Consider the following 25,884-nt stretch of genomic DNA (forward strand, 5'->3'; position numbering starts at 1 on the left):
CTGAGGCCAGACTACACTGCCAGCTCCCCCTCTTATCTCTCTAACTGGTCTGTCCCCAGACCCTGTTGCCCACTGCCTAATGGAGCCTGTCTCTGCACCGAGGGACAAATTCAATCAAGCCCCTTGCTAAACATCTTCAAATAACATTGCTTCAGCTCTGCGGGAAAGTGAACATTGTTGCCATTGAGATCAAGTCAACTGTCTAGGTAGCAGTGCTATTACTGCTCAGCCAACACCAGATAGGAAGCAATACTTCTTGGTCTTTGAAGCAGCAAAAAGGAATTGTAGCCCCCCTCCCAAACACACACACCAAAACATGGTACATTGTATTTTTTGCTATGCTAGCTTTAAGCAGTGGGAATGCAATGATGAAACTAATCAATTAAATATGAATACATCGACTTTGCATATTTTCAAACTCAATGCTTCTGTATGTTTTACTTTTTGAATATTACTGCTAGCCCAAATTTTGAGCGCATGTATGAGAATTCAAGAGAACTCATCCAAAGTATGGGAATGCTCTAAACAGAAACCCAATAATATGGTTCTTTGTTGGTATTTGATTTTAGCTTATTATCAGAATATTTTTCTGAAATTTGTCTTGCATCCCAGGGCACACACTGTTTCACATACATAACAAAAGACAACAATTAACCAAACAACAAAATACTGGTATAACGGTATTGTTCTTTCACAGTTGTAATAGCAGTAGTTGCCATGAACAAACACATTGCATAAGAGAAACAGCCCCTGATGTGCTCTATGGTGCCAACCACATGTTTATCAGTTAGTTCTTTCTCTAGAGACACTGAAACATTGCACAGCTGTACATACTAAGTGTATGTTTTCCAGCTCTACAGCCATTAGAAAACATACTTTGCAGTAACAGTTAGAAAGGTCTGTACCATTAACGTACCGTAGCTTAACAGCTGCAACACTGAATGTTATTTGTGTCTGCATGATATGCTATGTTACCAAAAGTAACAATAAAGCGATGCTTTCTGGAATACTTCATATAATAATCAGCATAATAACACAGTGGCTAGTTAGTTACATCCCAAATAAGAATAATTTATAATATTTCATGTATGTATTATTGTATATTTCTGATGTTGTAAATTTCATGACAGCAGAAACAACATTACTTTCACATGTTTAACACACAGAATAAGTTTAGACACTGTGTCTAATATAATCCTAATGAAAAAAATAATCTCTAACACCCCCCAATTGCTATCAATGTTGACTCAATGATCATTTTACCATCAGATCACTTATTGCATCATACACCCTCCTGTGTTGGGGGCTGGAGATTAAAGAGACAGTTAATTGACAGGCAAGGCTGCCCAGGAAACACCAACAAGACAGATCAAACTGATGGGAAATGTTTACAAGCCTTACATCAGCGCAGATAACATCTGAGGAAGGGATTTTCTTTAAAGCTCCCATAAATCACAAATATATCAAAATGCATACCATTGTGTATCTTTTTTTAAACAAATCCAAACAAAGTTGCAGTAGATTATAGATGTTTACTCTGGTGCATATATACAGTAGAAAGCAGGCAGATTATAACCTTTAACTGCCTGATCATTCAATATCCATCCCTCTGTAAAACTACATTGTACATTAAGAGCTATGAATGTTTTCCCTCAGTACATACCCTTTGTAATGCTACTCTTCTTATCAAGTCTAACCCTCTGGTTAGCATTCGCACAACTCCTGTTGTTTCTATACAATATTCCATTTGCTTTTTGTGCTATTGGTATGTCTGCAATAGGGTAAGAAAAAAAACATTAGTATCATATTAGAATATATACAGCATGTCCAACCAAATGCTAAACAAGAAGTCCATAATAGCACTGTAATTCAGTGAGGATGGGAGCATTTCCTGTCTGAGGGAGATGCTTTTATAGAAAGCCGTTATGGAAGTGAGTCCTCAAGTGATTTTTTTGACAATTTAACTGGTTCTCCTGACACATTAAATGACTATGCTGACAACTTAACTGCACTGCCAATCAATATTTCCTATTACTCTTATTGTCAAAGAGAAAATAAAAATATGATGTTGAGGTCAATGCAGGAGTGACAAGGCATTAAGGCCCTATCAGTGCTGCTTATTAATGCAGATAGCCCATCAAAAATAGAGAAGATATATATGTCCTGTCATCGACCACTCAAGTTTTTACTTGAAAAATACTAAATTATATAAACTAGTGCAGTGCCCGTTCAAAACGTGCCTGTTCGGAACAGGCCGATTGCTTGGCCTCCGATATTGCTGCTTGCAGCTTTCTTGAGAACCGCTCATCCAAACAACTTCACACTCCATACAGCACTTCCTTGTGTCCTCAGCAATACACCCACCAAGTGTGAAGCTGATCGGATGAACGGAGGACAGACAGACAGACAGACAGACAGACAGACAGAGACTCCTTTGGCTGCTGTATGGTGCAACTATGCATCTGTGTGGCTGCCATATTGGAGAGGTCAAGATCCACTAGTAAACAAATGCAGCTCTGGTATTTACGCCAGCATTTGCGGCCACCATATTGTAAATGTCCAGATCCGCTAAATGTTTTCTTTTAATGATATCTTTAACATTTCTCATTCAAACAACTTCACACTTGACACTACACTTCCTTGGCTCCTCAGCAATACACATGGCAAGTGTGAAGTAGATTGGATGAATGGTTGTCGAGAAAAGTGAAGGACATACAGACATACAGAGACTCCTTCCTTAGTTAGATATGAAAATGCTGAGATATAAATAACATTTTTAGCTAATATTGAAAACAATGAATACTGGGATATTGCAAGATTATTCTCATTCCCTCCGTTTCTACACAGTGATTTCTTGAAACAAAGTATGGACTGGAAGCTAAGTAGCAACAGTGTTTTCCTGTTCAAAGCACTGGGAAACAGCCTCACAAAAAAAACAAATGTTAAATGCAACAATGCCATACCGACTAAGCTGCTTAACTCCACCCACAGCATTACAACCCAGCAGATTCCACATCAGAGAAGACAATTAACCAAGGGTTTAACCTGTCAATCATGTCCTGTCAAACTATCACACTTGCACTCTCAGGTCCACCTCCTACTTAACTCCCTCTGTGATATGCTGCTGGCAGTTTGGATGGCTTGACTGACGGCAGTCCTGATCCCGGCACTGGGAGGCGCCTCTGTGGACGTCTTGGACATGAGAAAGGGAGATTGGGGCGGACATGTGAGAGTGAAGTGAATGGGCCTAAAGGATAGAGGGAGTGCCAGAAAATTTGCTGTTCTGTCCTAATTAGATGTGCAAAGCAGCATAGGGGCTCTGCCACTGTGATGATCAGAGTGAGGGGAGGGGTGGGGGGATAGACAGACATATGCACAGACAGACAGTTTCACTCTCTTTTTATTGATCAAAATGCAAAGACCTTTTCATGAGAGCACTTGTCCACTCAGTTCAGGCTTAACATCAGCCAGGCACTGCATTGGATACAACTTAATCACACACATATATACACAAAAACAAAAAATGTGTGAGATCGAATCAAGATACATACAAAAAAAAATAGCTCCCTTCATCTCCTGGCGCTGGGAAGTATCTGCAAAATGTAACTTCCAAAATATTAAGCCAGTTCAAACAAGATAAAATTTCAAACAACCTTTCTTATTTAGTTCTAATGTGACTAAAAACCTTTAAGTCTAGTTTAGAGAGAAAGGGAGAGAGGAGTGCATGTTAGATTAGGTGCATGTAGGCAGAAATATGGGCTGAACCCATTGGCTGTGTATCCCATTACTTTGCACTCTGCTTCCAACCCTTTGGATTCCATACCGTTCTGTTAACCATCAGCAATTATCTCCCTGTCAGAGCTAAAGGTAACAAATTTCCCCCCATCCAGCCAGCCGCTATCATCCTCTGGACACCAGCATCAACTGACAGCAGCTAAATCACGCCAGCCAGCCAAGACTCCTGACAGACAAATGCACTACCTTGGAAATCCTGGGCCCATCACTCTAAGAGGGGAGGGGTGGAGGAAAGGAGGGGCGGATGGAAGAGGGAGTCTCTCCCTGCTGACCTTATACTTCTTCCTTTTTTTCCTCCAACCCCCCCTTCTTGCTGTAGGAGATGGACTGCCCTGTATTCTGTAAGCACAGGGCCCCGTTCCCAAATAAGAGAATTATTAATGGAGCTTTCCTCGGTGCTGGTTTATCTTGTAGCATCACACCAGGTCCAGGTTTCCCCCTTTTACAGATGGACACAGTGAGCCGAGGCTATGAGTTATCCAAACAGCACCCAGCAACCACAAAACAACACTAAAGCTCCAACTACAAACACCATATTTCTGCTACCTGGAAAACTTTCTAACACCTGATTTCTAGATGGAATTGAAGCAAAAATCTAAGTTATCTGTCTCGGACTCATCAGCATTTATATTAATATAGCCCTATGAATCACCATAGACTTTACAGCCAAGAGCTTTATTGAAGCAAATAACAAAATAAAGAACGGTAGACTAAACAGTTTTTGCTTAAATTAAGCATCCATACTTTAGTAACTACTTTTTAGTATTTTAATTTAGAACCAGTTTTATAGGCAATCCCCTCAAATGATGTTGAGGCCCAGTTACACATCTTGTACACACCCCAACCCCCCACCCCCCCAAAATATCAGCAGTAAACAAGTTGACAAATGACTTGAGCAAAATGTGGATGATCCTAGGTGAGGCTGTGGATTGCATACATGTGCAGATTAGTGTGATTAATGTAACAGACTGACAGGTGAGGTTAGGGCGACAAGCTGATTTCTACTCTAAATGACATGACCTTTTTTGTGAGTCAAACATATTCACTATAAAAGTCATTGGCACGTCACTGCTGCTTAGCATATCCCTTTTCCCATACCTGCTTCCTTTCAGTTGAAAAATCTTTTTTTTCTCCTCTATTTTAGAATTGAGCGCTTTGAATTGAACTAGATGATCCAGCAGTGCTGCTGTGCCAAAAAAAAAAGGTAAAACAACATAGCCTAGTAGGTGTAAATCAAGTTTTCTTTGCATTAATTTAAGTGGTTCACAGCTTTAACAGCTCTCTCCATCAGATCACATTAGCATACTGGTGCAGGTAGATTTCTGTGTGTGACACCCTGTATCAGTAGGGGTGAGAAAGGAGGGGTGCTGTACCTGACAGTGGCCTGTCAAGCCAGATAGGATGTGTTTAACGATAAGCTGTCTGCCTGGATCACACATGCACACACACACACACACACACACACACACACACACACACACACACACACACAGACACACACAGATACACACACACACACAGAGACTAGTCCACCATCCAGCTTAAGGAGAGCTCAATGACATTTCAAAACCTCAAAGGTTAGATATAAGAAGCGGAGCACATGTGATCTGATTTCTATTTTCTAAATAAACAACTGTCATTACTTACTGCACATAATTTAATTAAATATGTATATAACACCAAATATAATAACAACAATCATATACTGACATTTCACTATTTGTAAATGGATTGTTGTTATTATTGTTAGTAGCAGTAGCACTAGTAGTAGCAGCATAGTAGCAGTATAATGCTGTGTATAATGTAGACATGATACTGTAAAAATGAATCAATCGAGAAAATGCAGAGGCAAAATATTCATCCAGTTGATGCTCCAATATCTATGAATTAAACAGCAACTATATCCATCACAGTTCGTTCAGTTACCTGCAGTTACTTTTCAACCAGAGCACTCAACAACTGACTTGCAGCACAAAAACACAGCTGGTGAAGCAGCCACAATCTCGCTCCAAAACAAGCTCAGCAGTTTAACAACAGGGGCCAAATCTAAGGTAACGACAAGGATACAATTGTACTGTAGAACATGCCTACCAGGGTGTACTGGTTTGACTACAGTAATTGGAGGTCCACACACACACTCACACACGCGGGAGGCCCCTAGGCAGGATCAATATTTGTTGGGATTGCACCTTGTTCCAACAATGCAAGATTTACGGCAGGCGTAGGGGATTTACACTTTGTCTTCGAAGCAACTCATCAGTGCAACCCAATTACTAACCCCAGACAGACAGCATTAACATGGGCCGCGCCGCTGCTTTATGGCCCCTCAGCCCGTCTCATTCCAGCCTCTTCAGGCGCTGCCACCATAACGGATACTACACTTAAAATGTGCTCACAGGAATGAATTCTCAGTCTTTCATTACTCCTACCTTGATTTACTTCATATCATTTCACAGCTATAGACAAAGATAACACATTGTAAATTACCCTCATCCTGTCTGCCTGTTTCAGCACTGGGGGAGAGCGGCAGGGGGCGGCAGAAGGAAAACAGAGGGGGGGCAGTGGCAGCGACAGGGGGCTCAGGTGTCGGTGCATCTGCCCTGACAGAGATGCATGTCTGTCACAGAAAATTGTTTTGTCCTTGTGAAACTTCTTTGACGGAGTGTATTGTACAGTGGCCCCTATACACAGTGAAATCCCAGAGGAAATCCTCCCTGTGAGGATGAGCCTAAAATTAGTGTGAAAAAAAAAATACTACAACTGTTCACTTTCATGATCTCTAACTGTCTAACTGTCTCTCTGAACACCTGCAAGACAGTTGCTTGCTTTAAGAAAAACAATAGTAACCACACCACATATTATAGTACCCGGAACCATCACTAAACTATTGTTTTGGTGAGCAGGTGTCATTTTTAGCCCTCAGGCCATTGGCAGAGACTTGCAAGTCGCTAAGTCTCCTCTGGCCACTTCTGTTGCTACTGTGTGAGTTTAGGGAAGACCATGCCACTGGCCCCAATTCCCCCTTAAACACACACAATCACAGCCACAGGGGCACAATTTCTACCAAAAGCACTTTATAGCCTGTCAGTCACAGACTGTATGAAAAACTGTTGCATCATACACTTTCCCAACATACTGCTGTACACTATTGACAAATGAAGGGTTTCTCTCCAAAACACTATACATCATTTTCCTGACAAAAAATAAATACCAAAAATGTCTTGCTTAGTGTTTTCTCCTCCTTGAATAGTGGTCTGTCATATTTGCTTTACCTCCAGGCCAACAATTATTGTGCAAGAATGGGTACAGTAGATTGAGAGTACAAAAATTTGAGTGGGGGGGTGGGGGACAAATAAAGAATCTGCAATTACAACCAAATGTTTTTTGAGGTTTACATATGAATAAAATATTATCTACTTTCTATGTAAGCACTCGAATAACATTGGATGACTCCATCTGTTCTTCAGTAACATACATCTGTGTATGGTGTCACTGAGGAAAACCCACTGATGTGGGCTGTAGGAAACCCCCCTCGTCCTCCCTGTAATTTCCTCAACCCTCCATCCTATTTCAGTGGTTGATAACTAAGAACATTAGTTTTATGCCACTTGCCAAGCTCAAATGAAAAGAGAGCTAACTTTAATGACACCGCAATTAATCGGCCCAATAGACAGACAGCTAAAAGACGAGATATTGACTTCATTAAGGATAATGTATTATGTCATTAAGTCAGTAGGGTCACCTTGTGTATCATACAAGCTGGTTAATATATTGGCATTTTCTATGAATAAGATAAATTCAGATGTGCGAGATAAAGCTGATTAGAAAATGTTTCATCCACAGAGGCAGGGCTGCATGCAAGCGAGGGCTGCTAGAAGACCTCCAGAGGGAAAGAAAAGGGATAATGTGTTACCAATCATACTTTATCAGAACCCAGATTGATTTGCTGCAGCAATTTAATCATTATTGTTTAGCTCTAATCTACAAAGACAAACACTCCAGGCATGAATGTCTTCATAGGCGCATGTCAGCAGCCTCATTTATTTTCCAATGTTAGTGTTTTTTATGGATTCAACACATTACAAAGATTAGTATTAACTTTTAGTTATTGACCTTGTAAAGCATGAAAAAAATCTACACATTAATCAAATCATTAAAACTAATATACATGCTATTTTTTGTAATATTTAGAATACCGCACAGTATATCAGCACCATCGTGAAAGTAGCGATTATTTATGCCTGATATTTCCATGTATTCATTCAAGGCACTTCACATTGTAAAACTGTATTCATATCACTGTCCAATACAATAACATTAAAGTCCCCCTCTCAGCTGTATCTGTCTCCTTTCCCAGAACATCTCCCTCAGGAGTATTGAGAGGTATAGGAGTTCCACTGCTCTCTATTGCGACCTTGCTAGTTTCTTTTTTTGGGGGTCTGTGTGATTATCGGCAGTTTCTCATCTGGTGGAGGCTCCGCTCATTTGTCATGATTATTGCTGAGTTCTGGCCTGTCATTGGCTGCAAGAGATCAATGGCTTTGGACTCTCCCTCTGTTGTATGGGCAGGCCAAACAGCCTTTTCTTCACTAAATGAGGCTTTCCCTCTATCCATCCATCCATTCTATCCATACAGCTTTCTTTCTCTCCGTGTCTCTCTCCCTCCTGAGTCAGTTCATCAATTTGGTAGTCTATACATCTTTTTTTTTTTTTCAATCAGTGCTGACATAGTGTCTCCATTGCAGGTATTGAAAATACCAAGCTCTGTAGTTGCAGCTGCCCATTCTTGATTTGAAAAGAAGCTTTTCTTGCTCTGTTTCGACTTGACATACCCATCCCTAATGTGAAACAGTCATCAAAGTGCACAAAGCCCTAAAGAAACTGTAGCCAAATAGGCACTGTTGCAGTTGTTTTTTTGTGTCTTTGGAAAGAAGTCATCCAGTAAGTCTGAAAGATAAAGATGCATGTAAAAGCAATCCAAATTAACACCAACGTCATACTGAAAAGTCCTTTAAAGGTTAAGTTAGTTTGATCCTCTATATAACTCTCTTGACGACAGTTAGGTGAGAGTATCAATACCATTCACCTTTGTACAGTATATATGAAGCTACAGCCAGCGGCCAGGTTAGCTAAGATTAACAAAAAGACTGGAAAGGGAAACAGCTGCCTAGTCTTAATGTCGTGGTACGGTTGCCAGGCAACCAGCAGAGACTCCAGGAAGCCACTGCACTCGGTCAAGAAATAGTCCAGCACATAATGTATTAAACACCAACATGTTGTTTTTACACTTTGGTTTTCATATGGATTAAATAAACAAGAGTTAATTAATGAGCTTTAGAGGTGACTTACTGTGTTTTACACCAATTAATAAATTACTTTTAAACAATATAAATATAATAAGTGCTCATTCGCCTTAATTTCTTCATGTTAAGGCGAAGAAATTTGTCATGTTTCCAGCCACCAAATATCTAAAAAAAGTCTACTTTTTAAAGAATTTGAAATGAATGTTATGAATCATTTATTCGAACTCTTCTGGGAATGCAGCTGGACAAACATGTGCCGTAAACCATAAGCCTTAAACCATCAAACTAACCCTTGCACCATAACTTGGCTCACAGATCGCATGAATGTCACGCGCCACCAGTAATAACTTCAAACTCTTTGGATGATATTTAACCAGTGCAAACAAGATGAGCCTCCAATGTCCTCATTAAAATCCATACACAGTCTCTCAATCAACTGCTGCTGCTGTATGCTGCATGGGTCTGGACAGAGTATAAAGTTCACAAGTGAACACATCATTATATCATGATCTGTAATGATAAGTTCTCAGAATAACTCTTTTCTGATTATGTGAGTCAGTGGTTAGTGGTCCTTTAAATATCACGGTTTATATTTGTAGAAAATGAGAGTGTAATTTAATGTTCAAAGAAGCTACAGAGGACTTTAATTATGTACCCTTAATGAGGAATAAATTATGGCAAGACTAATTGCTTATGAATGTGAAGACACAGATCATGGCTCCTGCTGTACCGCACATACTGCAGCTACGGCGAATCACAGAGCTGCTTTTACTACGTGGTTTCTAGATTATGTGTGCGATGTTTTGTCGCCCAATGTGCATTTACTAACCATTACGTATACTTATAAAATATAACACCCAGTGAATGTATAAATAAATGCACATCATGAAAATGTCATGAAAATTGGTGTTCATAAAAAGGAAGCCAAAACCATAATGTAACACCAAGACAACATTAGAAAAGTGACACCGTCATTATTGAATCTTGACACGCCGCATCAATCATGAGCCGTATCAGCATAACATACATGAAGCGCCCTATCATAGAGGGCCCTACAAAACAAAAGGAATTGCTCCAGCGTGGAAAGCCACTGAGCATACATTCATGTCAGTAATCAACACACGGGCCCTCTCAGCTTCTCTGCATGGGTCACAGAATTAAAGTGCCTTTCACGCAAGGTCAAGACAGAGCAGAAAAGCCTTATTAAATATATTCCACCACTCCATGTAAATGGCAAGGGATGATCCCCTACAGTAATTATCAGCTTGCCTTTGTCTTCATCCTAGATGCATCAGTGGGTTCGAGATAATACAAAAACCTTCTTTGTCGCTCAGTTTGTAGTTATATATAATATGTAGTTGGAGAAAATGGAGAAATCTAAATGGTTGATGAAGAAGTAGTGCTACAGTGAGTCTAGAACCCAGTAGCAGATGTGGTATAGAGTCATACTGAGTATAGTTATACACAGAAGTAGCTGCACACACTGTTAACTGCAGCCCTGAGCAAGTCCAGTGTCATCTGGAGGGTGAGTAGAGCTGATGAGTTTTATCACCTTCCTCAGGAACTTCTAATTGACGGGTGGGCCTGTTCCTCTGTCCTACACAATTTCCCATCATGCCTCTCCTGCTGCCACACAGCTCTCGCTACTCGTACCCCTGGTTCTCGACCTCCCTCCTCCTTCAGTTTATCCCTCACTCATTTCCTCTCTACCTTTGTTTTCACCTGTATCCGTTCCCCATCTCCTCTCCTTCCTCCCATTCCCGCCATGCCTCGGCTTGGCTGAGCAGGCCTGACAGGCGGATTCCTTTGCTTTTCGCCGTATTAAAGCCACTTTCTTGCTCTGACAGCCTGCTCTCTCCTGCCACCTCATAGCTCTGGCTTCACACTTCTCTGGGCAGCCACTGCCTCTTGACAGACCACTGTCACTTCCCATCATGCTCTCTGCTGATCGCGCCTCCCTCCTCCGCCGCTCTGACACCCCGCATACCCACCCAACCCCTCCTCAGCAAGCACGCGCGAGCCCACTTCCATACCAGTGCAATTATTTTTTTGACAAGCCATCCATCAGCCTTAACTTTAAAAGCACTCTCCACTGATATCCATTGTTAAGCCCCCCTTTGCAGCCCCTGCCTTCTCCCTCCAGATAGAGCTTGCATGAGAGAGTATGATATCAGACATCACCAAACCTACCAAACCATGTAAATTTACTTTGTTCTCAGCTATGTTTCCAATTTCACGTCCAATTTTTCGGTACATTATGCGTAGTTGTTGTGCCTAATACAATGTTGTCAAAACCCATTAGAGTTTGCTCCTGTAGTCGCCTCTGAAAACAGGTTACAATTGGTATTCTATATGTGTAAGGCAAGCACATCGCACCATCTGCAGTTGAATCTTATTAAAATTATCTGTTCAATTCTCACGTCCTTCGGTCAGAGCAATTTGCAGGCATTAGCAAAGACACATATGAAAATGTCAGCGTGTCAACTAATAACAACGAAAGCAAAGGGAGTGCATCGCTGTGAGTCAATAACGCTGCCTTGCTGGTGACACAAATTTGATGGTAATCTAAGAAAATGAATAAGGAGGAAAAGCTCGGCGCTGTTTGAATGGGAATCTTGTCCTGTGTTGAATCATTTGGCGCTCTTCCACTTGGCCTACATCTTAGCCTTGCAGTGGAAAAGGGGGGCATGACAACAAAGTGCTCTCCAATCACTGCTGTCTGGTGCGCTCAAACAGCACACATTACATGTGCATGATGAATTGGCTGCATTATGCACAGCTCAAATGACTGATCTCTTCATCTGACCAATGCTTCCATTTGAACAATATGATGCTGTGAGTAGAAACTAAAAATGGCTGCTGAAGCTCCGAATGCACAATTAAAAATAGGCTACTCACGGTGGCTTCATGCATCTTATGAATAATCCAAATTATGAACTTTATATTTTACATACACTGTAATAAACCAGCTGTTTAAATGTCATAAGGAAGAGTTTACGGATCAAGTACAGTTATGTCCCTCTTATAATGAATCCTCTTGACAGTACTTTCACTTACAGTTGAAAATGATAATTAATATGCAGTGTAACTCATTTAGCAACCTATTAGCTTGTGAGGCTCATTAGATGGAAGGGGCAAGCATGGCAAAGAAAGGACAAAAGCTCTGTTATTTGACCACTATAGGTTATCCATCCTAAACTAGGAAAATGGTTTTGGGGCCAACGGATTGCACAATTTCAGCAGCAGTTCATAAAGAATATTGAAGACAGGCAAATAAGAAGTGACAAAATTGCTACAGCAGCACAATGGAGCTTGGCTGCCACACCACAGAATCACTCAACCAGGGGAGTTTGTAAACTTTAAGCCAATTGCATTCAAAAGCCACCCTTCAACAAAAAGGAAACACAATTAACAAGCTGATACCAGCGTGTGTCTGGCTGACTTAATGAATATCAAATTATACACAAACACTTATAAATCATCATTACCCCCAAATTTTAATTGATCCCACAATTAAACATGACAAATGCTACATATGGCAAGTCTTGACTTTATTCTTTCCCAATAAGGGACTATTTATCTTTCTCTTTTCCTTGTGCGTCATAGCTAATTTCACATTGCGTGTACTGCTAATTAACAGGGACAGACAGACAATTTTAGTGCAGGGTAATTTCTTTTGTTTACAGCGGGGAGCCTTCTGTTTCGAATAATTTCCAAGGCTCTTAGGAAGCGTGTTTTGCTCCTAATGGCATCTATTTCAACCTTCCCTCAAGTTTTAGACTGGCAATGTCCTCGCTGTCAATGTGCCCCCAATAATTACTTGTCGCATTTAAACTGTACATCACATTTTAATATTGAGTTTGTTTTCAAACCTATTAAGAGAAACCGAGCCTGATATCAATTGAGAGCGATGTTCTTTTAACAGTAATGAAGTTCAGTCAGCATCCTTCTTAACTGAATATCCTACAGCTGAAAACAATTAATTGCATGCTTGCTAAAGTGTAGGCGTGCGTTTGATCGTGCATGCATTTGCATGTGGAGTTTGTGTGTGTACGAGTGTGTGTGTGTATGTGCACTGACATGTTTATGTGAGCTGTGTTGTGTTTACACCTTGTGCAGATGCTGAGTCTATTGCACTGCTGACACCTGCCACTGTCGGTGGCCCTGACAGCTCTGGTCCCAGCAAAGCGAATCAAGGCACCAGCATATGGTTATCAATGATCCAGATGGCTCCTGCTTGTCTCCAGACTGACAACTTTGCTCCTCCATTATCAAACACTAGTAATTAACCATAATCAAGTAGGTGTTAATTAGACATAATGAAACAATTTCTGTTTGGTCAGAGCCTACTATTTGCCAATTACTTGTAATTATGTGCACTAAGCACTTCAGTGTAATCTCTGTCGGTGGTGCAGCAGGCAGCCAGTCAAGCAGCAGGGCTGTGTCTGTTTTCTGGGGCTGAAGAGCCTTTTGTTTTGTCTAAAAATTTGGCAGATTTAAACCTGCAGGCCTCTGATTGGCCAGCCTGTCACTGCTGCCTGAGGGGGGAACAAAGGGAGCGTCATACTTCTTGGTGACAGCACCAGGGAAGTTTGTCATTCCCGGGAGAGGATGGCTGTTAATCAGAGTGACCCTTGAACCCAACCCACGGGGCCTCAGCACCACCACTGGTTGTACACACCTGAAAGCGATGCATGTTTCTGGGGAAATTAAAGCTGTAAATTTGCTTTGTGGAGATGAGAGAAGAGATAAAACTTAGAGGAGGGAAAAAGATAAAAGCGGGGAAGAGGGAGGAATAGAAGACAAAAATTCGAGAAGTAGATAGAAGTGGCGAAGTGCCAATTGAAGAGGAGTGAGGAAGAAAGCTGTTTTTGGCAGACTGATACTAAACACTGCAACTAGCATTATGTCTTTGGTCTGCTTGTACGCACGTGGAGAATGATGAGAGCTGTTCTGAGAGGTGAGCGTTCAACTAAGACAAGCAGAAGATGAAAGGTTGTAGTGACATGCATGACACTGGGAACACAAGCAAAAAACAATATTTCTACATTGTTTTGGTACAGGGTTTTTGAGTATGAGAGTCTGTTGAACCCACCACTCCTGTACTATAAACTTCACTGTGCTGATGTGTGAATCATGTAGTGCTGGGAATCATTACATTCTATCAATACTGGTGCAAATTTGATACCTGATTTGTCACAGATACAAAGACTGTGTTTTTTTTCTGACTTCAATTTAAGGAATATCATTTAACAAAACAACTTCTCAAACAAATGAGGATTTAATGTCACATGTTACACAAGCCAGGACAAAAAAATCCTGTAATGTGCAGATAAAGTATCGTAAGTTCTGGGAATAATGCACTAAACAATCTACAATCTAAAGGTTAAACAATAGTATTTTTTTAAAGAATTTAGCTAAATCTTTTTTGTGTAATATGCAAGATAAAAAAGAACTATGAATAACTCAAGTACACAATGCAGTCAGTGTAGTGGTGGTGTTAATAGTAGGGCTTTAGGATTTTGTTTAGTCTTTGTTTAGCAAAGATCTTTGTGGCAGCCTCATCAAAACCAACACAAGTGAGAGCAACACTATGTTTTTTATTCAAACTGATGACAAAAACAGGAGACAAAGCCTGCCATGATACTATTGGACACGTCTATGTAATTTAATATCAGATAAAATCCTTTATGAAGACAGGATATGACATTCCTGTTATTATTTGCTTGACAGAGGGATGGCTTTTTACCTTTTTTACCCCCTCAGATGGTGCAATAATTGCTTTTCTCCCGAGGCTAGCTTGGATTGATATATGTGCTAGCATGTCAGGAACAGTCAAAAAAGATGAGATGGCATTATAAGGAGATATTAAACAAATCTGAAAATAATAATAGTGCAAATATATTAATTATAATACTAAAGCTGTTGTGCTTCATTATCATTTCAACATATATACTGTACAACTTAGCTCCAAATTACTCTTAGGCTAAATGAAGGGTGCAGACTTTGCTATGAAAACAATGTGGATATTAAAACTTAAGATAACACGTTCCTAAGCTAAGACAACATTTAAAAGATACAATCAAAGCCAATTATGCTTGTAAGTGATTATCCCCACTAACAAAACATTTACCTTGGAACAGGCACGCTAATTACAACCCATCTAGGTAAATTTCATGTGAGAGATAATACCATAGCGCTGTCTTGCCCTGTTTGCTTAACAGGGCTGTTGACATAGCAGTGTAGTTGGTGTGAAGTTCCCACAAAAGCTATTGTGTTTAACAAGACCATCCTTATGACTCTAAAATTGATTTAGCAAGCTCCAGAATAGACCGAGATAAAGAAAGAGAAGTATTAAAGATGATGGTAAACAGTTGCCACACTGTACAGCCATATTCTCTCAACTACCATGCTGTATGTTTTTGAAGTAATCTGTCATCTGTGCTGGCTGGGTGTCTAAATCCAAATTCCACTCCAAGCCCACCGTAAATCTGAGTGTCACCAAAGTCGTCCTAATTAAAGAGCACCATTGCTGTGACGGAGCCTGTTTGTGTGCAGACTTACTTATTTCTCTGAAGAAGCATCAACAAACTGTAAATAAGTCATTTACAGTAAGGCGGTAATCACAGAGGCCATAACCCAAGACCAACCCTCACCCATAATTACTGCGGTTCAGCGTAATCAACAGCACATGATCTGCTATGAGCTGGAAAACTACTCACACTTACTGTACTCCACCCTGCAGCGCAAGACTGTCTCCCACGACTAAAGACACAGCCATCCGCTGTGTTTATGTGTGTGTAAATATATTAATATGCTCATTTCAGCTTCATCTGCCAAAATGTTGTCAATAACTTTAATGACGACGATGATGACAGATTGATTACTCTGTGCTGTGTTAAAGAAACAAATCCACCTTTGAACACTGTTATAGATGCCAAGTTTGTTCTGCAATGTCTAGTGTCTCTTTCATGTTAACCTTAATTTATGTTTGTTCATCCAACACTTATGACACTTATCTCATAATAAAAAGTAGCTACCATGTCTAACCTTGACCCACATGTATACTTTGGAAAAGGACATAGAAATGGAGGGAAAGGATAAAGCAGACAGACGTCTATGATCCAGTTCCGGGAAAGCCGTTGTTTCACTTATAAAGTAAACAGTATTATATCTTATGAGTGAATGAGTCATATGAGTACTGTAAAAACATCACTATGACAATTGAGCAACTCTATATGTTGAGGAAGGCTGCGACATGTGGTTGAAAGCTTCAGAAATAACAAATAAGTCGGACCTCATGTTGAGAATTATTTGCCGAGCTGCTGTTTCTAAGGGAAAGAATGAACCTAGCTCATAATTTTTCTACCTTCTTCTGCCAGGTACTGCATGTTTAAGTAAGTAACAAGCATTAGCCCAGCAACAAACTAATAAATCAAACTGTGTAACTATCCTTGATCTTATCAGAAACATTACAAAATTCTACATGTAGGTGACAATGACATTTAAGCCCTGCAGACTGTTTTTTTTAGTTGAAAATCTTTTATTTCTGTCTTCTTAGAAAACTGTTGAGCGACCAAGAAAAAAAAAAAAAGACATAAATAACATGTCTTTTAGTGTTTGAGGAATGGAGTCAACCTAAATTCCTACTCTGGACCGCAGCCTCTCTGTGCTCGTCTTTTGTAATGACAGAGTCATGAGAAGGAGTGGATGGAGGGTTGCTGAGGTGCTGAGGCCTGAGCTGCTTGTCAGTGGCATGACTGATCACTGAGGCCAAGTCTAAAAGGATTGCTGGTGGAAATAAAGACACCAGCATGTCAGCTGTAAGCTCCTCAGAAGGACCCATCAGACAAGTGGATGCGTATTGACAGGCCAGAGACAGAAAGAGAGAGACACGGAGAGATGAAGGTGAAGACAGAGAGAGAAGAAGTGTCCTAAAGTCGCTCACCTTGGCACAGGCTGCAATGTCAGCCGACCCGGTGGCCATCACTCTCAGGCCCTGTCCAGGGTATTATTTAAAGCCAAACAAATATCAGGGGCTGAATGTCACGGCAAGGACATCCAAGCCTCATCTCCACCAATCAGTGTCCAGGGTTTCAAATCACCCTTTCTCCTTCCCTCACCGACAAATCCATCTTCCTCATTCCTATAGCATGTTTCACACCCCCATTCGACCCCTGACTACCACATTGAGGGGCGGCACTGTGCAACAGATTTACGATTCCCCCATCTCAGGCCGAGCACGATTTATTGACATTAGTTGTCAGCTTTCTTTTTGAGAAATTGCACGTAGAATTAATTTTAACTACGTCTTAATGTTAAATATCCTGGAAACACTAAATTTCATGGTAGGTGATGCTCAGAGCCACATAAGCATATATCAAGTTCTTGGGCTTCAGTGAAAGACGCTTTTTTTTTTTTTTTTAGACTTTAATTTAATAAGAAGCAGCTCATAACCGCTTCATCTCAGCTGTTAATTACTCATCCTTTATGCTGAGGAATGATCTTGGGACACTGTTTAATGCATCAAAAGTTTAAGTAATTTAATTTAATTGTTTTTATTACTTAATCATGTCCAAGGCCACATAACTTGACGGAGAACAACCTGAACAAGGTATCTCAGTGTCATTCAGAAATCTCAAACTATATGAAAAAAATATCTTTGAAACTGTAAAAGCTCAGTGATTATGTTTTGGTGTAGATGATGTTTTACCTCCAAGACAATGCAAACAGTCCAGTGAGAATCTGGCGTTTAAATTGAAAATCTAATTTTGTTTCTATATACCTGTTTTTTTCCCCAATGTATATAAACATTACTATCATAAACAAATATTGTACAGCATCACAAATCATTACAGACCTAGATTCAGGTGTTGTCTAGCAGCTTACAATCTTGTTTTTACATTTTCGTTGAGGTGAGCGTCTTTGTTTACATTTTGATCATGGATTGTGCCCTTAAACATAAAGTTAGGCTTATATATCACCGTCAGTTCTTGGACACTATAACTTCTATTTTTTTGCTTACACGACATATGAATAAATATACAACATGAAAAGACGGCGTAACCTAATGTGCAGAGTAAAATATAAAGGCTATAAAAAGATTTGCATTTGGTTTCTTGGTACTTTTGACAGCTGACTGAAGAGCAGCTCGGCCCAAACAAGAAACCACAGTAAAATAAATCACATTCTTGGCAATAAACATGTAAATCTTGATCGATATGTACTTGCCTTTTTCTCTTTTTCAATAACAGCTGCCGTAAAGGCCTGCTGAGCACAAGCGGTCATAAAAGTATGTAAAATAAATTAGGAGAGCATAATGAGAGGCTCCAGCAATTCCCCCATAAATATAACATAACGACCACAACTAAAATGTCAGGGAATCCAATAAATCAATTTCTCAGGGACAGGCCGGCCTTTATGTGCAGAACACACAGTCATATTTATAATTCTTCTTTTTTTTTTTTCCTCCAGTGGATCTCATTTTTTGGGGGAGAGGGCAGTGAGGGAAAGGGTGCAGCTCAACACAGGTCCCTCTCACATGAGGAAGGTTTAATATGTGTTCTATGTGATTCATCACCGTGACACGGACACCTGAGGCCTGGGCTCGCTCCATTTCTACTGCCTAAATGGTTTCTTGGGGACTTTCCTACACACACACACACACACACACACACACACACACACACACACACACACACACACTCATACACACAGAGTAGAGAGCTGAGAGAAATAGAGGGGGAGAGAAACACAGAGATGGGTAATGGATTGACAGAGAAGGGCTCATTTAAAAAGAGCGCTACTTTGTCCTAGCCATGTAATAGATTTGGAGTCTAGAGTCATCCAGTGTCCACGACGCGGGAACTAATTCACTCGTGATGTAAAGAGAGAGGGAAAATCCAGGAGAAAATGAGATGATTGAGATTACAAGCCCATTTCAGATAACCAACACACTAAGAGAGGCGTATTCATAGAGGCACAGAGGTTACGCACCCATTAGACCTGGTGAGAGTTACTTCAAACTAAGTAACACTATTATTTACCCTGCCGACTCTTCAGTTTCCAAACATCACATTTCCACAGTCACATAAGAACACCTGGCAGCTCAGCCTGGTGACATCCAGGCAAAATATCCTTGATCATAGAAACTCTATGCAATCTTGTCCTATTGTAACACTGGTCCATTACATTAGTGACATCTCCACACAGACATTTACAGGCAGCATCACAAGTTGTTGGACTAAGAGCTCTGTGTTCTAAAAACAAATAAATCTAGCAGAACAGCAAACTGCATAGGAATGCAATTATTCTAATAGCATAGCCAGCAAAATAAGTCCAGTCAGTTATAGACAACCTAATAAGGAGTGTGTGATTGATGGTGGGATCATGGAGCCTTTATAGAGAAGCATGCGCACGCACACACGCAATCACATGCCTCTATTTCCTTTGAGAAGGAGCAGTGCTCCACACTCACAACTCCAATAAATGTAATGTTTTTGAAGGCTTGGCTGGATGTTGAAGGTAACAGTAGTAAAGATGTCAAAGAGAGCACCAGTTAGGTAGAGGACGAAGAGAAACATCAAGAAGAAAGAGCTGACCTAATGTTTTACTAAATCTGCTGCAGTGAATCTATTTGAATTTGAGATTCTCTTTAAATGTGTAACAGTTGATATTTTTTATATAAAGTGGTCTGAACCAGATCCATAACAGTTTATTTTAATCAATTTATCAAGTTGTAATATGCATACATAATACAAGAATACATTATTAGGAATAAAACTTTTGATCTTTAAGAAATGTTTGTATGTTTCTATAATTTGTGTTTATGCACCAATTGGTAAGACTTTGTCATATTGTTGCCATAACATCTACTGCATTTCAATCAAACATTATTTTAACTTATTTAACTTTACTTATTCAGGTCGTTAAGTTAAAACCAAATGCTAAACTCAATTTATATGGTCGTCTATGTGTTGTAAATGCTACTACCAGTGATCCAAGTTGAAAAAATGACTTGTTGGCCAAAGCCAACTAAGTAATGTTGTCCCTCTCCAGTTACCATAACTAACAAACTACTTGTTTGACTATGAATAAGTCTAAAAGTTTAGCATAGGCCAAACAATACCAATATGTCACTGTTGAGGAATGGAAGAAAGCCTTTATTTTTCTACCAATGAATAAGAATTTGAATCTAAGCTGTATCCAGGGATCTATGTGAGCTTCACATGGGGAGTTCACGTCAACTTCATTTAACATCTTTGAAAACATCTGTAAAAACCAAATGTGAAAAATGCTGTATCACATCATCAGACTGTCTTTGGGATGCTTTGAGAAAATCTGATTTTTGGGACCACTCTTTTTAAAGCTGTAGCAAAGAAACATCATGTAATCTTGTCTGAGAAATTGTCAATAGTTTTCTATTAGTTTGTGATAAATGATGAAACAAAAGAGTTCTCGGTCGTGCACCCAGACTTGTGGACTCTAATGTAACTGTGCAAACTATATACAGTGCAACCTCCTACATTTTCAATTCTGTTGTTAAACTCTGTCCATCAGCCTCAGCCTCTAGAGGTGGCTTGTTTAAGAAACAATTAGGGGGGTATACAGAGCCATTTGCAGGCAGCAGGCCTTGCTGGGCAGGCCAGCCGGCTGGAGTACCTTTCACAACTGATTTATAACACTGTCGCCTTGGCAAGGCAACATAATTAATAGGAGCATGGACTTCTAATTCCAGTGACTTCCACACCAAGTGGTTTTCATTTGATTTATGATGGCCGGCAACTTTGCATTTTATCAGTTCATTCAGTCATTATTTATGCTGATGACCAATTTCAATGGGTCGCTATCATCTAACTTGCCACTAATCAAAGAGAATTAGGGTTCACTGCATTATTTAGAAGCTGCTAATTTATCTTTGAACCAGGCAAGAGGAATAGTTGTAGGAGCACTTGCTCCAATCCAGCACAATGGTGATCATTGCACTGTGAATAGGGATGTCAGTTTCGGTTAATTTTGCTTCCGATAGACCGACACCCATTAACCGGTAACTAACTGGTTAATTTTTAAGAAAAGTTGTGATATAGCTTTCGCTTGTGAGAGCTGTCCAGCAGTCAGTGGCCTGAGCTAGCTGGTTAGCTTGATTTTTAGCTCATCCTTCTTCACCTCAGAGTGTTTTCAATGTGATTAGCCACAGTAGCTCTCGATGGCATAACGTACTTGGGCTTGAGGTACCGAACTAGCTCTTTCAATTCCTCGCCCTCTACCACACTGATTAGCATACTGGTCTCAATCATTCGGCACATGTTATTACAGATAAACCATACGATAAGCATGCTAGGCTAACAGTCTGTCAGCTGTGTGACTTTATATCTGTGCTGTGAAGTCTTTCAGAGCACACAAACACCATAAACAAACCTGTCACCTGCCCAGCACGCAGTGCTGTTAAACCAGAGACACCGCAGCTACACCTTATTGTTATACAGTCTCTGGGCTACACATAGCATGGCATGGCTATGCTAAAGATGCTAGCCATGCTAACTAGCTGCAAGCTGCCATGCAGGTTGGTAAAATGGATCCATCACATCTCTTTGTATCTGTGGGTTGGTGCTCCTGTCAGTGTTGGAGCCTCCGTGTGAGACACTTGAGTCAGTAAAAGTGTGTTTTTAAAACTTATTTCAGGACTGCAACCCTAGTACGCAAATTAACCTATAGACCGACATGCGTAACCAGTAAAAGCAGTGGTTAACTCCATGAGAGTTCATAACCACATAGGAATATAGTCCAGGACGGTATAAGCAAAAATAAGAGTGGTCTTGATACAGATTAAAAGGGATATTTTGGATCAAATGGAAGCATAATGAATGTGTGCAGAATCTGAAGTGAAGCCAACATTTTAAGGCACTAGGTTATTCATTAAGTTCAGCAAATGACTGACTGTGCTCACAAAAACGCATTAATGTAGCAAAAACATTTCAAGAGTCAAGGCCACATAAATGAGTATCTGACCCACAAACAACACTGAGCAAACCTGTGCCTCCGTAAAATAGCAGGCCAGTCTGTAGGTTATCTATTAAGCTTGACTTGTCGACATACTTTAGAGTAAATTGGGGTGGAGTAGTGAAATAGCGGATTCACAAAACCAGCCTCCTCAGCATACACTGTAATTGCACTTCAAAGGTGACATATTCCCAATTTATGAATGATGAATCTAAAGCAGGCTCAGTTTGGGGAATCATTAAGCATCATGTTGACCAACCTCAGCCCAAAGGCATATATGGACATATCAAAGCAAGACGTCTCTCAAAGTGTCAATATCTGAGCTCATCATGCCAACACACACAATCTTGGTTAAGATGCTGTACAGCATTCTTGATTACTGGCCACTGACTCAGAAACTTGATATACATGAGATCAGTTGATAAGTATATTTTCCTCCATTTCAAAGCCAGTTAATATAATTCAGTTGGCAAGCACGAAAAACGCAACATGTAATTCATATCAAGCTGACTTATGTAGTTCAAGCTAGAGGGTCAAGCAACTCCACAGAGGGAATACTTTAAATGTATCACTTTTTTATGTTTTTATTTTGACTTTAAAAGGAACGTGTTAGCACAAAACAACATGCTAAGATCAGAGCTATACTCACGGTTAATACATACAATGATTTTAATTTTACACATTTTAGTATTATAGAATAGACTGCATTCTCTAAATATCTTTTTGTAAGCGTATGATGAGGTAAGTGTGTGATATGTTTTGGGAATTGCAGTAAACACCGCACAGCAGTTCATAAAAGCACAGGTTTTCCATTATAAATGCAATATGCAGGGCCTCTACTAGTCCCTTTGAAACAAACACAATTTACTGTACAGAAAATGAAAAATGCACTCTTCAAGTATTTGACAACAGGTCTAACGCAAATGATCAGACTCCACTTGTTAGCCCATTCCCTTCCCCTGATTTCCTGAGTGATAAATTGCATTTAGCAAACCGCAGGAGGCTAAGCATTCTTGACATGTTTTTATTGATTTGAATGAGCTATATGCATGTAATCCTGTTCGTAGGTAAATCATGGCGCAGGCAAATTCAAGTCACTGTGGGTTTACTTTGGGGAGAGAAAATTGGAGACTGCGCATTGGGAGGTGGAATAGAGCTGGGCAGGGTGGGAAAGAGATGTGGCCGCCCATTGGAATCTGGGAACCTCTATTAAGATTTATAGGTGTTGGGATTCTACAGACCCAAGACATTATTCATGGTAAAGCTTCTCTGTCTGGGCCTGTTTATAAGATGAGACAAGGCTGACAAAGATGGAGGCCCTCTACAACAGGGCCAAGCTGCTTGAACATGGGGCTCAGTCACCTGACATACCCACTGCATCAGCTGCAACCATTCAGCATCTCGCAGGAAAAACACACTGGCCACCTAAAGATTGACACAGTGTTGTAAAACTCCAAGTGACATTGCCTGTATTTATTACAGAACTGGTACTGTGTTCTCAATGTGGTCTGGAAATGAAAAGGTAAACTTTGCATTTCAACTATGCACCATTTCTTACCCCAAAACACAACCCCAAAAAATGACCTTCCCTTTAACATGTATCAAATACACTACAGTTTATCATAGTGTAACCCTCAGCTTTTTTCTCCTAAAATCCACTCCTTTGAGGACTTCATAAGCATGTGCTGACTAATACACTTTACACCCAGGATCCTCACTACAGTGTCATGTAACCACTACTTACATCAAAACCTGACAGAGCACCTTGGGTCCTTGTTTAAGAAGCCATGGCGATATTCAGTTTATTCAGCAATTTCCTGAGAGTCCCACCATACTTTATTTGGTCTTATTAGATGAAAACATGGGGATCACCTTCAACTTTATTAATGATGGTACTCTGGATGAAAGATGCTGGTGAATATCTGCAACATCTGTTTGCTGCATTCACTTCTCAGTGGGCTCCACCTATTCCTCATGCCTAATGATGCTGATCCACTCGGCAAGTTTTACGGACAAATGTGTATTTGGCTACATTCATCATCCTGAATGAGTGTTCCTGATGAGCCATCCCCTGGCCTGTTTCACTCTTTCTACCATACGTTAACAAATGATAACTCCTGCCACATGTTTTCCATTTGGGAGATACAGAGAGAGGCGGGAAAAAAAAGGGGTCGAGGGGATACTGTGGGCTAAAAGATGGGCAGCTTCAAGGGAAAAGAGTCAATGATGCCTGCTCTTAACAGAATCACCCCCCTTGTGCCATCAACTAACCGCAGCACCATGAAAATACATCAGTTATGCAATGCCTTCAAGGAACAGTTACAGAACTGATCCATGTCACTCCCATGGACCAAACCCAGACCCTTCATGAGTGACATTACCAGCTGACATCCTTTTACTGTAGGTGGACTATAACCCCAGCAGCCAGTGGATGTATCCCTGCAGAACTACATGAAAGGGCAAACAGAAAAATATATGGATATGGCCAAGAATGTTAACTTGGATAAACAAGTCGATGGTTGTTCAAAGTCCTGGGGAGTTGCACCCCCAATAAATCATATTCCTTTTGATGTGCAGCTGGTTACAAGTTTAGAAGAAGGATGGTTAGAACAGACGTGAGTCAGGCACCAGGACGCACCGCCTGCTTTTCTCAAAGCCTGGGAATCCAAGTTCAGTGAACCTCGAGGGACATGTGAGAGTAGTGAATAAGTTATAAATAAGGTCATGAGTGAAACAAACTGTCAGATGTCCTTGGATCCAGTTGTAGTCAGTGAGAAAAACAAAGGTTGTGTAGATAATGTGCTGACAAAGTTGGATAAAAGGTGACTCAAATATCTCTTAATTGTGTACAATAATGCCTTATTTATATAGTTTTGACCAAGAAAATATGTATTTGCTCTGAAAAGGTTAAAAATTACAGCTGAGTTTCTTTGTCTTATTGTCTTGCATTCTGCACAGTGCTGACATAATGACATAATTAAGGCCAATAATACTAACCAAAAACATGATCTAAATGTCTGTAAATGCTTTGTGCTTTAATTTGCATCCACTGAGATAACAGTATGGTTGTACATACTGTAGCTTATCTATACTGGTATGTTGCCAGGGATAGTTGTGTTGGAGAGGTCTGAGCCTAAAAACACAAGCATTTGGGCCTGCATGTTCTGGGGATCAGAATAAGCTTAAGGGTCCTGCAGCTGTGACGATGGATGCTCTCAAACAGCAAAGCATATTCAGAATGAGCTAGTGCAAAAGTATCCGTCCCACAAACAGCTGGAGATCCTCAGCTGGACTGATGGGGATAAATCAAATTTAGGAAGCCAAAATAGACACAGCTTGATGCCCAACCCAAGGCTAAAATTCTTGACAAATGTACAGTATATGCAGACGAGATAGTTCTCCTCAGCTGCTACCACCTGTTACTCCAGAATTGTACTCTTTCCATCCTGATGTCAAATTTGTTTGCTGCTACATTATGAATGTGATTGCGGCCAGTTGCAACACATGCCGTTTAACAGTGGTGTCAAAGACTATAAAGGTAGGTTGTGTAACATCATGAAAAATTAGTATTTATTGCTCCCATTCTGCGCTCTTTGCGTGGTCATATGAGCGGGTATGGTCATTATGACAGACTGCAGGGTCCCTTCTGTCCAGTTTGAAAGATGCACGGTTCATTATGTTTTTTGTTGTTCTGGTAATCTGAATCATTTTTAACCAGTGCTAAACCTTGAAGCTAAGCATAAAAAGCACAATTGGCAGCTAGTGATAGGAGTTTACATTTGGGTAT

General features: G+C 40.3%; 1 protein-coding gene across 4 annotated transcripts in view; it reads right to left on the reverse strand.

Moving 5' to 3' along the window:
• The window catches only part of lrmda (leucine rich melanocyte differentiation associated), a 268,869-nt gene that overhangs the window by 95,691 nt on the left and 147,294 nt on the right, over positions 1 to 25,884 (reverse strand). The gene's annotated exons all lie outside the window — the stretch shown is intronic.

This window comes from Thunnus albacares, chromosome 14 (genome assembly GCF_914725855.1).
Source record: "Thunnus albacares chromosome 14, fThuAlb1.1, whole genome shotgun sequence".
In the NCBI taxonomy this organism is placed as follows: domain Eukaryota; kingdom Metazoa; phylum Chordata; class Actinopteri; order Scombriformes; family Scombridae; genus Thunnus; species Thunnus albacares.